This window comes from Pseudophryne corroboree, chromosome 4 (assembly GCF_028390025.1).
Source record: "Pseudophryne corroboree isolate aPseCor3 chromosome 4, aPseCor3.hap2, whole genome shotgun sequence".
NCBI classification, from domain to species: domain Eukaryota; kingdom Metazoa; phylum Chordata; class Amphibia; order Anura; family Myobatrachidae; genus Pseudophryne; species Pseudophryne corroboree.
Window position 1 is genome coordinate 431,498,284 of NC_086447.1, and position 14,281 is coordinate 431,512,564.

Genomic DNA, 14,281 nt, shown 5'->3' on the forward strand with positions numbered 1-14,281 from the left:
CAATGCACAAGAGTCCTGGGAAAAAATGGTAGCTTCTTACGAAGCAATCCCTTTCGGCAGATTCCATGCAAAGGGATCTGTTGGACAAATGGTCAGGGTCGCATCTTCAGATGCACCTGCGGATAACCCTGTCGCCGAGGACAAGGGTATCCCTTCTGTGGTGGTTGCAGGAGGCTCATCTATTGGAGGGCCGCAGATTCGGCATGCAGGATTGGATCCTGGTGACCACGGATGCCAGCCTGAGAGGCTGGGGAGCAGTCACACAGGGAAGAAATTTCCAGGGAGTGTGGTCGAGCCTGAAAAAGTCTCTTCACATAAGCATTCTGGAACTAAGAGCAATCTACAATGCTCTAAGCCAGGCGGAACCTCTGCTTCAAGGAAGACCGGTGTTGATCCAGTCGGACAACATCACGGCAGTCGCCCATGTAAACAGACAGGGCGGCACAAGAAACAGAATGGCAGAAGCTGCCAGGATCCTTCGCTGGGCGGAGAATCACGTGATAGCACTGTCAGCAGTATTCATCCCGGGCGTGGACAACTGGGAAGCAGACTTCCTCAGCAGACACGACCTTCACCCGGGAGAGTGGGTACTTCATCCAGAAGTTTTCCACATGCTATTAAACCGTTGGGTAAAACCAATGGTGGACATGATGGCGTCTCGCCTCAACAAGACACTGGACAGTTATTGCGCCAGGTCAAGAGATCCGCAGGCAATAGCTGTGGACGCGTTGGTAACACCTTGGGTGTACCAGTCCGTATATGTGTTTCCTCCTCTGCCTCTCATACCAAAGGTATTGAGGATTATACGGCAAAGAGGAGTAAGACTAGTGGCTCCGGATTGGCCAAGAAGGACTTGGTACCCGGAACTTCAAGAGATGGTCACGGACGATCCGTGGCCTCTACTTCTGAGAAGGGACCTGCTTCAGCAGGGTCCTTGTCTTTTTCAAGACTTACCGCGGCTGCGTTTGACGGCATGGCGTTTGAATGCCAGATCCTAAAAGGAAAAGGCATTCCAGAAGAAGTCATTCCTACCTTGATAAAGGCAAGGAAGGAAGTCACCGCGAAGCATTATCGCCGTATTTGGCGAAAATATGTTGCGTGGTGCGAGCAGCGGAGTGCTCCGATGGAGGAATTTCAACTGGGTCGTTTTCCTACATTTCCTGCAATCAGGATTGTCTATGGGTCTCAAATTGGGATCTATTAAGGTTCAAATTTCGGCCCTATCAATATTCTTCCAAAAAGAATTGGCCTCAGTCCCTGAGGTCCAGATTTTTATCAAAGGAGTACTGCATATACAGCCTCCTGTGGTGCCTAAGGTGGCACCGTGGGATCTAAATGTAGTTTTAGATTTCCTCAAATCCAATTGGTTTGAACCACTAAAGAATGTGGATTTGAAATATCTCACATGGAAAGTGACTATGTTACTGGCCCTGGCTTCGGCCGGGAGAGTATCTGAACTGGCGGCTTTGTTTTATAAAAGCCCTTATTTAATTTTCCATTCGACATAGGGCAGAGCTGCGGACGCGTCCGCATTTTCTCCCTAAGGTGGTATCAGCGTTTCACCTGAACCAGCCTATTGTAGTGCCTGCGGCTACAGACGACTTGAAGGACTCCAAGTTGTTGGACGTTGTCAGAGCCTTAAAAATATACATTTAAAGGACGGCTGGAGTCAGAAAATCTGACTCGCTGTTTATACTGTATGCACCCAACAAGTTGGGTGCACCTGCTTCTAAGCAGTCGATTGCTCGTTGGATTTGTAACAAAATTCAACTTGTACATTCTGTGGCAGGCCTGCCACAGCCTAAATCTGTTAAGGCCCATTCCGCAAGGAAGGTGGGCTCATCTTGGGCGGCTGCCCGAGGGGTCTCGGCATTACAACTCTGCCGAGCAGCTACGTGGTCAGGGGAGAACACGTTTGTAAATTTTTACAAATTTGATACCCTGGCAAAGGAGGACCTGGAGTTCTCTCATTCGGTGCTGCAGAGTCATCCGCACTCTCCCGCCCGTTTGGGAGCTTTGGTATAATCCCCATGGTCCTTTCAGGAACCCCAGCATCCACTTAGGACGATAGAGAAAATAAGAATTTACTTACCGATAATTCTATTTCTCGGAGTCCGTAGTGGATGCTGGGCGCCCATCCCAAGTGCGGATTATCTGCAATACTTGTACATAGTTATTGTTAACTAATTCGGGTTATTGTTTAGGAAGCCATCTTTCAGAGGCTCCTCTGTTATCATACTGTTAACTGGGTTTAGATCACAAGTTGTACGGTGTGATTGGTGTGGCTGGTATGAGTCTTACCCGGGATTCAAAATCCTCCCTTATTGTGTACGCTCGTCCGGGCACAGTACCTAACTGGGGTCTGGAGGAGGGTCATGGGGGGAGGAGCCAGTACACACCACCTGACCTGTAAAAGCTTTACTTTTGTGCCCTGTCTCCTGCGGAGCCGCTATTCCCCATGGTCCTTTCAGGAACCCCAGCATCCACTACGGACTCCGAGAAATAGAATTATCGGTAAGTAAATTCTTATTTATTATAGTTTAATATGTATAAATGATCAAGCATAGCTTATTTACAATATAACCTACAGTAAACCATTAGCAAACATACATTGCATGTCTTTAGAATTCAAAACCTTTTTCATCCACAATGGAGCGTGAAAACCTATACCTCAGGTTCTAAGTTAATAACATATTATTTAACAAGCTGTCAAAGTAGTCATAGGAAGACGATATTTAATACTGTTATATTGTAATGAATTCATAAGACTATGTACGTAGTAATGTAACATTTGACGTTTATTTGGGATTGTATTCCCATATAGATTTCAGTAGTCCCTCTTGATATCTTCAATAATATAATATGTTCCCTAATGCACAATACTAGGTATGGGTCCTAGTATTAGGGACCCCCAGTGACGGAGAAGCCTTGTCGATTGGCCTGGGGGCTTAACCCTATATCTGCAGATATACGCAACTAAGATCTCCGTATTATCTGACTATTATGTAGTAATATTTTTCACTCGGTGTGCATTAGGGAACATATTGTTTTTCCTACACAGAATTACCCCTCCCTTTTAGCACCTGAGTGACATTACAATCTGATTGAGCAGCTTTCCATTTTGTGCATTGTATCTTCAATAATATATCTACCCGTATACATCCTCTTTGGTAAGAAAATCTAGAATTCAAACAATATTTAGACAGTCATATTTGCAATAAATGTAAGAATGATATGATTAAAAATGGCAATTAAATGAAAGTACTGTACCAGAACATACAGTATTAAATACCATGTTTCACAGAGAATTTAACAGATGACATACAATATTGTTACAATATAGTGTAGCAGCAATGTGCTATTTTTAGTAGAGGATAATTTCATTGCGTTACATAGAATATTAGTTGTGCGAATATAGTGAATTTTTTATAATGTTATGCTTATTGAAATTAGGTGCTGTCTCTGATTTGATTTATAACCTCATGAGTAGCCTTGATGTTATGCTTGGTTCTCAGATAGAGATACGTTGCCGATAGTGGTCTCTTCAGAAACTTAAACATGAACTCTACAAGGACAGCCACAAGTTCAACATTTTTGAAAATCTCATACTACTAGAACCCTGGACAGTACTGTTTATCAAAGACTCTAAATACTACTAGTTTGTTGACACTAGGAAATATTATCTTTAGTAGTTTAATTTTAATCACCAATTTTGACTTTAGTCAGTATTCTACTCGTAAATTTTTAAATAGACTGCAATATGATTGTTATATTCGAAGAGCATAGTGTGTCATTTTTGTCCATAACCTGTTATTGAAAGATTGTTGATAAATAGTTTTTCAATGCTTATATATACACCCAGATTTAAACAATTTATAAACAGATGAAAGAGAAAACAAAACTTTCTTGGTGGCTTTCCTTTAATCTCTAGGCATAATGGAATCTACTGATTTAGAAACCAAAATAAAGGTATTTCTCCATTTAGTATGTACTAAATGAAAGACACAAAACTTCTCTCAGCCACATAATGCCATACTTCATCGCGCCCCTTGACCCCTTCAGCAGAGAGGTGCATGAGAATAGTGCACATTGCGTATCTGTAAAGGAGAAAGCCGGCAGTGGGCACTATTATTTCCTCGCCTGGATAGACCTTTACTGCTAGGTTTGTTCCGATATTCAAATAATATAAATAAGGAAAAAAAAGGAAAGCGAAAAGCAGCAAAGCTTTTCGCTTTCCTATTTAAAAGAGAAAGTACAGTAATACTAAACCAGAAAACTGAATATATACATTTACATGTCTACTAATAAATATATATATTCACACAGACAACGCCGGAGCCGGGGCGCTGCCAGCGGGAACGGGCTCCGGTGTTGTTTGTGTGCCAGGGGAGTACTCTGCTGTTTACAAATTTTAACAATGGCACGCAGGTACTATTAATCTATCTATCTATCTATCTATTTATCTATCTATCTATCTATCTATCTATCTATCTATCTATCTATCTATCTATCTATCTATCTATTTATTAACATATATTTATATAGCACACACATACTGTATTCCACAGCGCTTTCCAGAGCATACTTAGACATTCACATAAGTCACTGTCCCAGTGGGACTTACAGTCTATGGGGGTAATTCAGACCTGATCGCTAGGGTGCGTTTTTTGCATCCCTGCGATCAGTTAGTCGCCACCTACAGGGGGAGTGGGAAATCGCTGTGTATGTGTGCGTTCGGATAATTTTGGCCAGTCTTTGCACAGCCCAGAACTTACTCTTCCAGTGCGATAATCAGGGCCGGAGCTGACGCCAGAAACCTGGTCCCTCCTGCATTTTTACGGACACTCCTCAAAAACGTTCAGACCTGATTGCCCGATGTGCGAAAATGCACAGCAGTGATCAGGTCTGAATCGGCCCCTATGTTCCCTACCACATGTACACACACACACATTCACACTAGGGTTAATTTTGTTAGGAATCAATTAATCTAGCAGTATATATTTGGATTATGGGAGGAAACCATAGTACCCGGAGAAACCCCACGCAACCACGGGGAGAATGGGAGAATATACACACTCTACACAGTTAAAACTAGAGATGAGCGGGTTTGGTTCTCCGAGATCCGAACCCCCCCGAACTTCACCTATTTTACACGGTTCCAAGGCAGCCTCGGATCTTCCCACCTTGCTTGGTTAACCCGAACGTGCCCGAACGTCATCATCCCGCTGTCGGATTCTCGCGAGCTTCGTATTCTATATAAAGAGCTGCGAGTCGCCACCATTTTCACTCGTGCATTGGAGATTGAACGGAGAGGACGTGGCTGCGTTCTCTCCCTGAAAAGCTCGGTAATTTGTGCTCAGTGTGCGGCAAATATCTGTGCTCAGTGTGCTGCAAATATCTACGTTCTCTGCCTGAAAACGCTCCATATCTGTGCTCAGTGTGCTGCAAATATATGTGCTCAGTGTGCTGCATTGTGGGGACTGGGGACCACCAGTATATAATTATAGTAGTACAGTACAGTAGTACATTGCTGTATCTTGCAGCTCTGTGTCAAGTATACTATCTCTGTGCTGCATTATTGTGAGCAGTATATAGTAGGACAGTGCAGCATTTTGGTGACCGGCAGTATACATATAGTACAGTACAGTAGGCCATTGCTGTATCTTGCAGCTCTGTGTCAAGTATACTATCTCTGTGCTGCATTATTGTGAGCAGTATATAGTAGGACAGTGCAGCATTTTGGTGACCAGCAGTATACATATAGTACAGTACAGTAGGCCATTGCTGTATCTTGCAGCTCTGTGTCAAGTATACTATCTCTGTGCTGCATTATTGTGAGCAGTATATAGTAGGACAGTGCAGCATTTTGGTGACCAGCAGTATACATATAGTACAGTACAGTAGACCATTGCTGTATCTTGCAGCTCTGTGTCTAGTATACTATCTCTGTGCTGCATTATTGTGAGCAGTATATAGTAGTACAGTGCAGCATTTTGGTGACCAGCAGTATACATATAGTACAGTACAGTACAGTACAGTACAGTAGGCCATGTCTGTATCTTGCAGCTCTGTGTCAAGTATACTATCTCTGTGCTGCATTATTGTGAGCAGTATATAGTAGGACAGTGCAGCATTTTGCTGACCATCAATATACATATAGTACAGTACAGTAGGCCATTGCTGTATCTTGCAGCTCTGTGTCAAGTATACTATCTCTGTGCTGCATTATTGTGAGCAGTATATAGTAGTACAGTGCAGCATTTTGGTGACCAGCAGTATACATATAGTATAGTACAGTACAGCACAGTAGGCCATTGCTGTATCTTGCAGCTCTGTGTCAAGTATACTATCTCTGTGCTGCATTATTGTGAGCAGTTTAAAGTAGGACAGTGCAGCATTTTGGTGACCAGCAGTATACATATACTACAGTACAGTAGGCTATTGCTGTATCTTGCAGCTCTGTGTCAAGTATACTATATCTGTGCTTCATTATTGTGAGCAGTATATAGTAGGACAGTGCAGCATTTTGGTGACCAGCATATACATATAGTACAGTACAGTAGGCCATTGCTGTATCTTGCAGCTCTGTGTCAAGTATACTATCTCTGTGCTGCATTATTGTGAGCAGTATATAGTAGGACAGTGCAGCATTTTGGTGACCAGCAGTATACATATAGTACAGTACAGTGGGCCATTGCTATTGATATATTACTGGCATATAATTCCACACATTAAAAAATGGAGAACAAAAATGTGGAGGGAAAATAGGGAAAGATCAAGATCCACTTCCACCTCGTGCTGAAGCTGCTGCCACTAGTCATGGCTGAGACGATGAAATGCCATCAACGTCGTCTACCAAGGCCGATGCCCAATGTCATAGTAGAGAGCATGTAAAATCCAAAAAACTAAAGTTCAGTAAAATGACCCAAAAATCTAAATTAAAAGCGTCTGAGGAGAAGCGTAAACTTGCCAATATGCCATTTACAACACGGAGTGGCAAGGAACGTCTGAGGCCCTGGCCTATGTTCATGGCTAGTGGTTCAGCTTCACATGAGGATGGAAGCACTCAACCTACCGCTAGAAAATTGAAAAGAGTTAAGATGGCAAAAGCACAGCAAAGAACTGTGCATTCTTCTAAATCACAAATCCCCAAGGAGAGTCCAATTTTGTCGGTTGCGATGCCTGACCTTCCCAACACTGGACGGGAAGAGGTGGCGCCTTCCACCATTTGCACGCACCCTGCAAGTGCTGGAAGGAGCACCCACAGTCCAGTTCCTGATAGTCAAATTGAAGATGTCACTGTTGAAGTACACCAGGATGAGGATATGGGTGTTGCTGGCGCTGAGGAGGAAATTGACAAGGAGGATTCTGATGGTGAGATGGTTTGTTTAAGTCAGGCACCCGGGGACACACCAGTTGTCCGTGGGATGAATATGGCCATTGACATTTTTTGTAATTTGACCAGCATTGACATGCCTGGTCAAATTACAAAAAAAAAATCACCTCTTCGGTGTGGAATTATTTTAACAGAAATGCGGACAACAGGTGTCAAGCCGTGTGTTGCCTTTGTCAAGCTGTAATAAGTAGGGGTAAGGATGTTAACCACCTAGGAACATCCTCCCTTATACGTCACCTGGAGCGCATTCTTTAGAAGTCATTGACAAGTTCAAAAAGTTTGTGTGACAGCGGAAGCAGTCCACTGACAACTAAATCCCTTCCTCTTGTACCCAAGCTCCTGCAAACCACACCACCAACTCCCTCAGTGTCAATTTCCTCCTTAGACAGGAACGCCAATAGTCCTGCAGGCCATTTCACTTGCAAGTCTGACGAGTCCTCTCCTAACTGGGATTCCTCCGATGCATCCTTGAGTGTAACGCCTACTGCTGCTGGCGCTGCTGTTGTTGCTGCTGGGAGTCGATTGTCATCCCAGAGGGGAAGTCGGAAGACCACTTATACTACTTCCAGTAAGCAATTGACTGTCCAACAGTCCTTTGCGAGGAAGATGAAATATCACAGCAGTCATCCTGCTGCAAAGCGGATAACTCAGGCCTTGGCAGCTGTGATGGTGGTAAACGTGTGTCTGGTATCCACCGTTAATTCACAGGAAATTAGAGAATTGCTTGAGGTAGTGTGTCCCCGGTACCAAATACCATCTAGGTTCCACTTCTCTAGGCAGGCGATACCGAGAATGTACACAGACGTCAGAAAAAGAGTCACCAGTATCCTAAAAAATGCGGTTGTACCCAATGTCCACTTAACCACGGACATGTGGACAAGTGGAGCAGGGCAGACTCAGGACTATATGACTGTGACAGCCCACTGGGTAGATGTATTGCCTCCCGCAGCAAGAACAGCAGCGGCGGCACCAGTAGCAGCATCTCGTAAACGCCAACTCGTTCCTAGGCAGGCTACGCTTTGTATCACCGCTTTCCATAAGAGGCACACAGCTCACAATCTCTTACAGAAACTGAGGAACATCATCGCAGAATGGCTTACCCCAATTGGACTCTCCTGGGGATTTGTGACATCGGACAACACCACCAATATTGTGCGTGCATTACATGTGGGCAAATTCCAGCACGTCCCATGTTTTGCACATACAATACAATACAATTTGGTGGTGCAGAATTATTTAAAAAATAACAGGGGCGTGCAAGAGATGCTGTCGGTGGCCCGAAGAATTGCTGGCCACTTTCGGCATTCAGCCACCGCGTGCCGAAGACTGGAGCACCAGCAAACACTCCTGAACCTGCCCCGCAATCATCTGAAGCAAGAGGTGGTAACGAGGTGGAATTCAACACTATATATGCTTCAGAGGATGGAGGAGTAGCAAAAGGCCATTCAAGCCTATACATCTGCCTACGATATAGGCAAAGGAGGGGGAATGCACCTGACTCAAGCGCAGTGGAGAATGATTTCAACGTTGTGTAAGGTTCTGCAACCCTTTGAACTTGCCACATGTGAAGTCAGTTCAGACACTGCCAGCCTGAGTCAGGTCATTCCCCTCATCAGGCTTTTGCAGAAGCAGCTGGAGAGATTGAAGGAGGAGCTAAAACGGAGCGATTCCGCTAGGCATGTGGGACTTGTGGATGGAGCCCTTAATTCGCTTAACCAAGATTCACGGGTGGTAAATCTGTTGAAATCAGAGCACTAGATTTTGGCCACCGTGCTCGATCCTAGGTTTAAAGCCTACATTGTATCTCTCTTTCCGGCAGACACAAGTCTGCACATGTTCAAAGACCTACTGGTTAGACACTTGTCAACTCAAGCGGAACGTGACCCATCAACAGCTCCTCCTTCACATTCTCCCGCAACTGGGGCTGCGAGGAAAAGGCTAAGAATTCCGAGCCCACCCGCTGGCGGTGATGCAGGGCAGTCTGGAGCGAGTTCTGACATCTGGTCCGGACTGAAGGACCTGCCAACGATTACTGACATGTCGTCTGCTGTCACTGCATATGATTCTGTCACCATTGAAAGAATGGTGGAGGATTGTATGAGTGACAGCATCCAAGTAGGCATGTCAGACAGTCCGTACGTATACTGGCAGGAAAAAGAGGCAATTTGGAGGCCCTTGCACAAACTGGCTTTATTTTACCTAAGTTGCCCCCCCTCCAGTGTGTACTCCGAAAGAGTGTTTAGTGCAGCCGGTCACCTTGTCAGCAATCGGCATAGGAGGTTACTTCCAGAAAATGTGGAGAAGATGATGTTCATCAAAATGAATTATAATCAATTCCTCCATGGAGACATTCATCAGCAATTGCCTCCAGAAAGTACACAGGGACCTGAGATGGTGGATTCCAGTGGGGACGAATTAATACTCTGTGAGGAGGGGGATCTACACAGTGAAAAGGGTGATGAATCAAACGATGAGGAGGAGGTGGACATCTTGCCTCTGTAGAGCCAGTTTGTGCAAGGAGAGATTGATTGCTTCTTTTTTTGGTGGGGGCCCAAACCAACCAGTCATTTCAGCCACAGTCGTGTGGCAGACCCTGTGGCTGAAATTATGGGTTTGTTAAAGTGTGCATGTCCTGTTTATACAATATAAGGGTGGGTGGTAGGGCCCAAGGACAATTCCATCTTGCACCTCTTTTTTTTATTTATCTCTGCATCATGTGATGTTTGGGGCTAATTTTTTTAAGTGCCATCCTGTCTGACACTGCAGTGCCACTCCTAGATGGGCCAGGTGTTTGTGCCGCCCACTTTGGTCGCTTAGCTTAGTCATCCAGCGACCTCGGTGCAAATTTTAGGACTAAAAATAATATTGTGAGGTGTGAGGTGTTCAGAATAGACTGGAAATGAGTGGAAATTATGGTTATTGAGGTTAATAATACTATGGGATCAAAATTACCCCCAAATTCTATGATTTAAGCTGTTTTTGAGTTTTTAAAAAAGAAAACACCCGAATCCAAAACACACCCGAATCCGACAAAAAAATTTCAGGGAGGTTTTGCCAAAACGCGTCCGAATCCAAAACACGGCCGCGGAACCGAATCCAAAACCAAAACACAGAACCCGAAAAATTTCCGGTGCACATCTCTACTTAAAACCATAGTGGGAACTAAACCCATGACCTCAGTGCTGGGAGACAGTAATGATAACCACTGTCTGGAAGGCACCCAGGTAAACAAATTTTTTGAAGTGACAAGCACGTCAATATGTATATATATTTAAAGATATACGTATATATATCTAAAGATATACGTATATATATATATATGTATGTATGTATGTATGTATGTATGTATGTATGTATGTATGTGCGTGTATATATATATATATATATATATATATATTTATATATAAAACAGTCCCGAGTCTGGCACTCCACTGTAGTCAGTAACTTGAGCTGGTGCCCTCGCTTTTATAAATGTCCGCAATTTCTTTGGATGAATGAAAGTGTTGAGTGCCGCGCCTCCGAGCTGTTTTATATATATATATATATATATAATCTTTGATATCCAATATACCATTCTTGAGTGTGTGGCAACGCCCTGAGTATGTTCCACCACAAAAGGAATGCTATATCAGAGAGTGATCGCACACTCAGAAGTGCTATATTTTTCTTATAAATGGTCCCTGCTGTGACAGAATAGGGTGAAACATACAGTATAGGAGGAAAAAATAGTAGAGAATAAGCTGTTTTATTTGAATTATTTTTAATGAATAAACATTTAACTGGATAACAGTATAAGTATATAAAATACTTAAAATGTTTCCATCAGAAATGTGTATGTCTGTCAGTGGGGCAGGGATGTGCTGCTGACAGTGAGGCAGAGATGCCCATCAGCCCAGGTGGGTATGGGTCGTTGGGTCGACACAATTTAGGTTGACAGTCATTAGGTCGACCACTGAAGGTGGACATGGGCATTAGGTCGACATGTACTAGGTCAACAGGTGAAAAGGTCGACATGAGTGTCCCCTCGCATGAGTGTCTCCTCGCATGGCTCGCTTCGCTCGCCATGCTTCGGGCATGGTGCCTCGCTGCGCTCTGCACAGGTTACCGTTCCCAATTGTAGTCCACATGGATCGTAAAGTATGAAAAAGTCCAAAACATGAAAAAAATATGAAACACTCATGTCAATCTTTTGACCTGTCGACCTAGTACATGTCGACCTAATGCCCATGTCTACCTTCAGTGGTCAACCTAATGACTGTCGACCTAAGTTGTGTCGACCTAACGACTGTATCCCAGCCCAGATTGTGTGTACACTGGAGTGACTTTAATGAAGGACAGAAGGATCATGTCTTTTAGGCAGTGATGTGCTGCCTTTCTGTAAGTAGTCTCTGTATTGTTTACAGATGATCATGTGACAGTTGGAAGTGTGCGGTTATGCTGGGAGGTGTGTGCTCATTGCCAGCCCTAACCAATTTGATGATCTAGGCACGATTTTAGCTGGTGCCCAGTAGCATCACCACTAGTTCCACTTCTGACCCATCATCCAGCAGTACAGATCACAGCCGTAGCCAGCAACACCCATCACCCGTCATCTATAGCAATCATCATTTTGGTGCTCTATGCCAGCAAGAGCATTGGTGTCCCCAACCCCCATATTTAAAAGCAGGGACAGTCCATGTTGAACTTGTGCAGGCCAAAAAGTGGCATGTTCTTTCTTGGAAGGGGCATGGCCACACAATAGTACCCCCATTTAAAATTATGCCCTAGTGCAATGTTATTCACCCTATTTTAAGTGATAGTGTCCCTTATTCATGTTACTCCGCACAGTAGTGCTCCTTATTCACGTTACTCTTCACAGTAGTGGCCCTTATTCATGTTACTCCACACAGTAGTGCTCCTTATTCACGTTACTCTTCACAGCAGTGGCCCTTATTCATGTTACTCCGCACAGTAGTGCTCCTTAGTCACGTTACACCACACTGTATCACTCCTTGTTTACATTACATCACAATGTATCACTCCTTCTTGACATAACACTACACTGTGTCACTCCTTGTTGACATTACACCACACTGTATCACTCCTTGTTGACATTACATAACACTGTATCACTCCTTGTTGACATTACACAACACTGTATCACTCCTTGTTGACATTACACAACACTTTATCACTCCTTGTTGACATTACACCACACTGTATCACTCCTTGTTGACATTACACCACACTGTATCACTCCTTGTTGACTTTACACCACACTATATCACTCCTTGTTGACATTACACCACACTGTATCACTCCTTGTTGACATTACACCACACTGTATCACTCCTTATTGACATTACGCAACATTGTATCACTCCTTATTCACATTACACTACTCAGTAGTGCCCTTCAAACATGTTACACCACACAGTAATAGCAACTCTTATGCACATAATGCCACACAGTAATGCACATTATACATATGCACCACATTAGTAATGCCCTCATACACATAATGCAACATAGTAATGCACCTTATACATATGCCCCACATTAGTAATGCCATCAAACACATAATGCAACATAGTAATGCATCTTATGATTTACATATGCCCCACATTAGCAATGCTAGCAGCTTTTTATTTTTTTTCCTTAATAAAACTTACTGTTGCTTGCTGGCGGTCAGTATATCCACCCCTGCAGCTTCTTTAATCTGTGACTGCACTTTTACCAATTTATGGGATGGGGGTGGGAGACTTGGTGGCACCGTAGCTGCAGGAACACAGTGTCTCTGCAAAGGCCCATGGGAGAAGGAGCTACTGCTGGTCATTCGCAGTAGCCTTCCTCCCGCTACCATCATTGATGCGCCCTACTGCCCTGTCACGGGGACAAATGCAGGATTTGTGAAGAGGGGTTTCCAAAGAGGGTCTCGTGCCAAGCATCACAGGTATGGGGGACAGGGACTGAGATGACCATATATGTGTGTATATATCAGGGACGTGTGGTAAGGTAAATGGCCCTGGAGGCACAGGCTAGTACCAGAGCCAGAATTACACACAATATATGAGCTCAAGAGTGCATGTGGGCATTATACATGGGTGCAGCAGTATATACTACTGGAAAATTGGTGAGTTTTGATCAGAGATGTGCGGAAAAGATAGACAGTGCCTCACCTGTCATAGACTTTTTACTGCAGAGTTTTAACTATTTAAATTATTAGAATAATATAAAGAAGATATTTCTAATATTTTCTATTTATTTTTCATATACTTTATATAATCAAAACTCTGACTTATACGTGAGTGTTACAGGAAAGGCTTTGCCTCACCTACCTCACCTCACCGCACGTCACTGGTATATACTGTATATAGTAATTCATACACACACATACACATGTAACCTACATGTACACACTCTGTAACCTGCCGTGGTGCCAACAGTTATGTAATATGCAGTATAGAAAGGGTGGCATTCACAGACTTTTGATCACCCTAAAATGAAGACTCACAGACATCTGCAGGCTACTCAACTGATTCGGTGTATTACAACCTTTGTCAGGTATACCCTGGCAAATGTTATTGTAAATGTAACGTTGGATTAGCCTGTGCAGGGACAGATTAAGGTTTAGGCTTAAGGGGGCCCCTGGGACAACTACATTGTGGGGGCCCCTCTGATAAAAATGACCCCTTGCCCTGTCCATACACCCCCTACCTCCACCACTTAATATGTCCACAGTGCACCCCAGCCCAAGCACGCCCCTTCCCCCCCATTGCATGCAAGTACTCACCCCCGTGCTTTCTGACCATGCAATTGGGACTGAGGTTGCAGCTGCTCAGATTGCATATAGTGCCGGGCTAAGCAGCTCCCCAGTCCCTCACCTCCCGCGCTCACTTACCCTGC

The 14,281-nt window shown here is 44.0% G+C and overlaps 1 protein-coding gene across 3 annotated transcripts in view; it reads left to right on the plus strand.

Annotated features, from left to right (window-relative positions):
* Window positions 1–14,281, plus strand: part of LOC134909702 (uncharacterized) — a 147,008-nt gene that overhangs the window by 78,309 nt on the left and 54,418 nt on the right. The gene's annotated exons all lie outside the window — the stretch shown is intronic.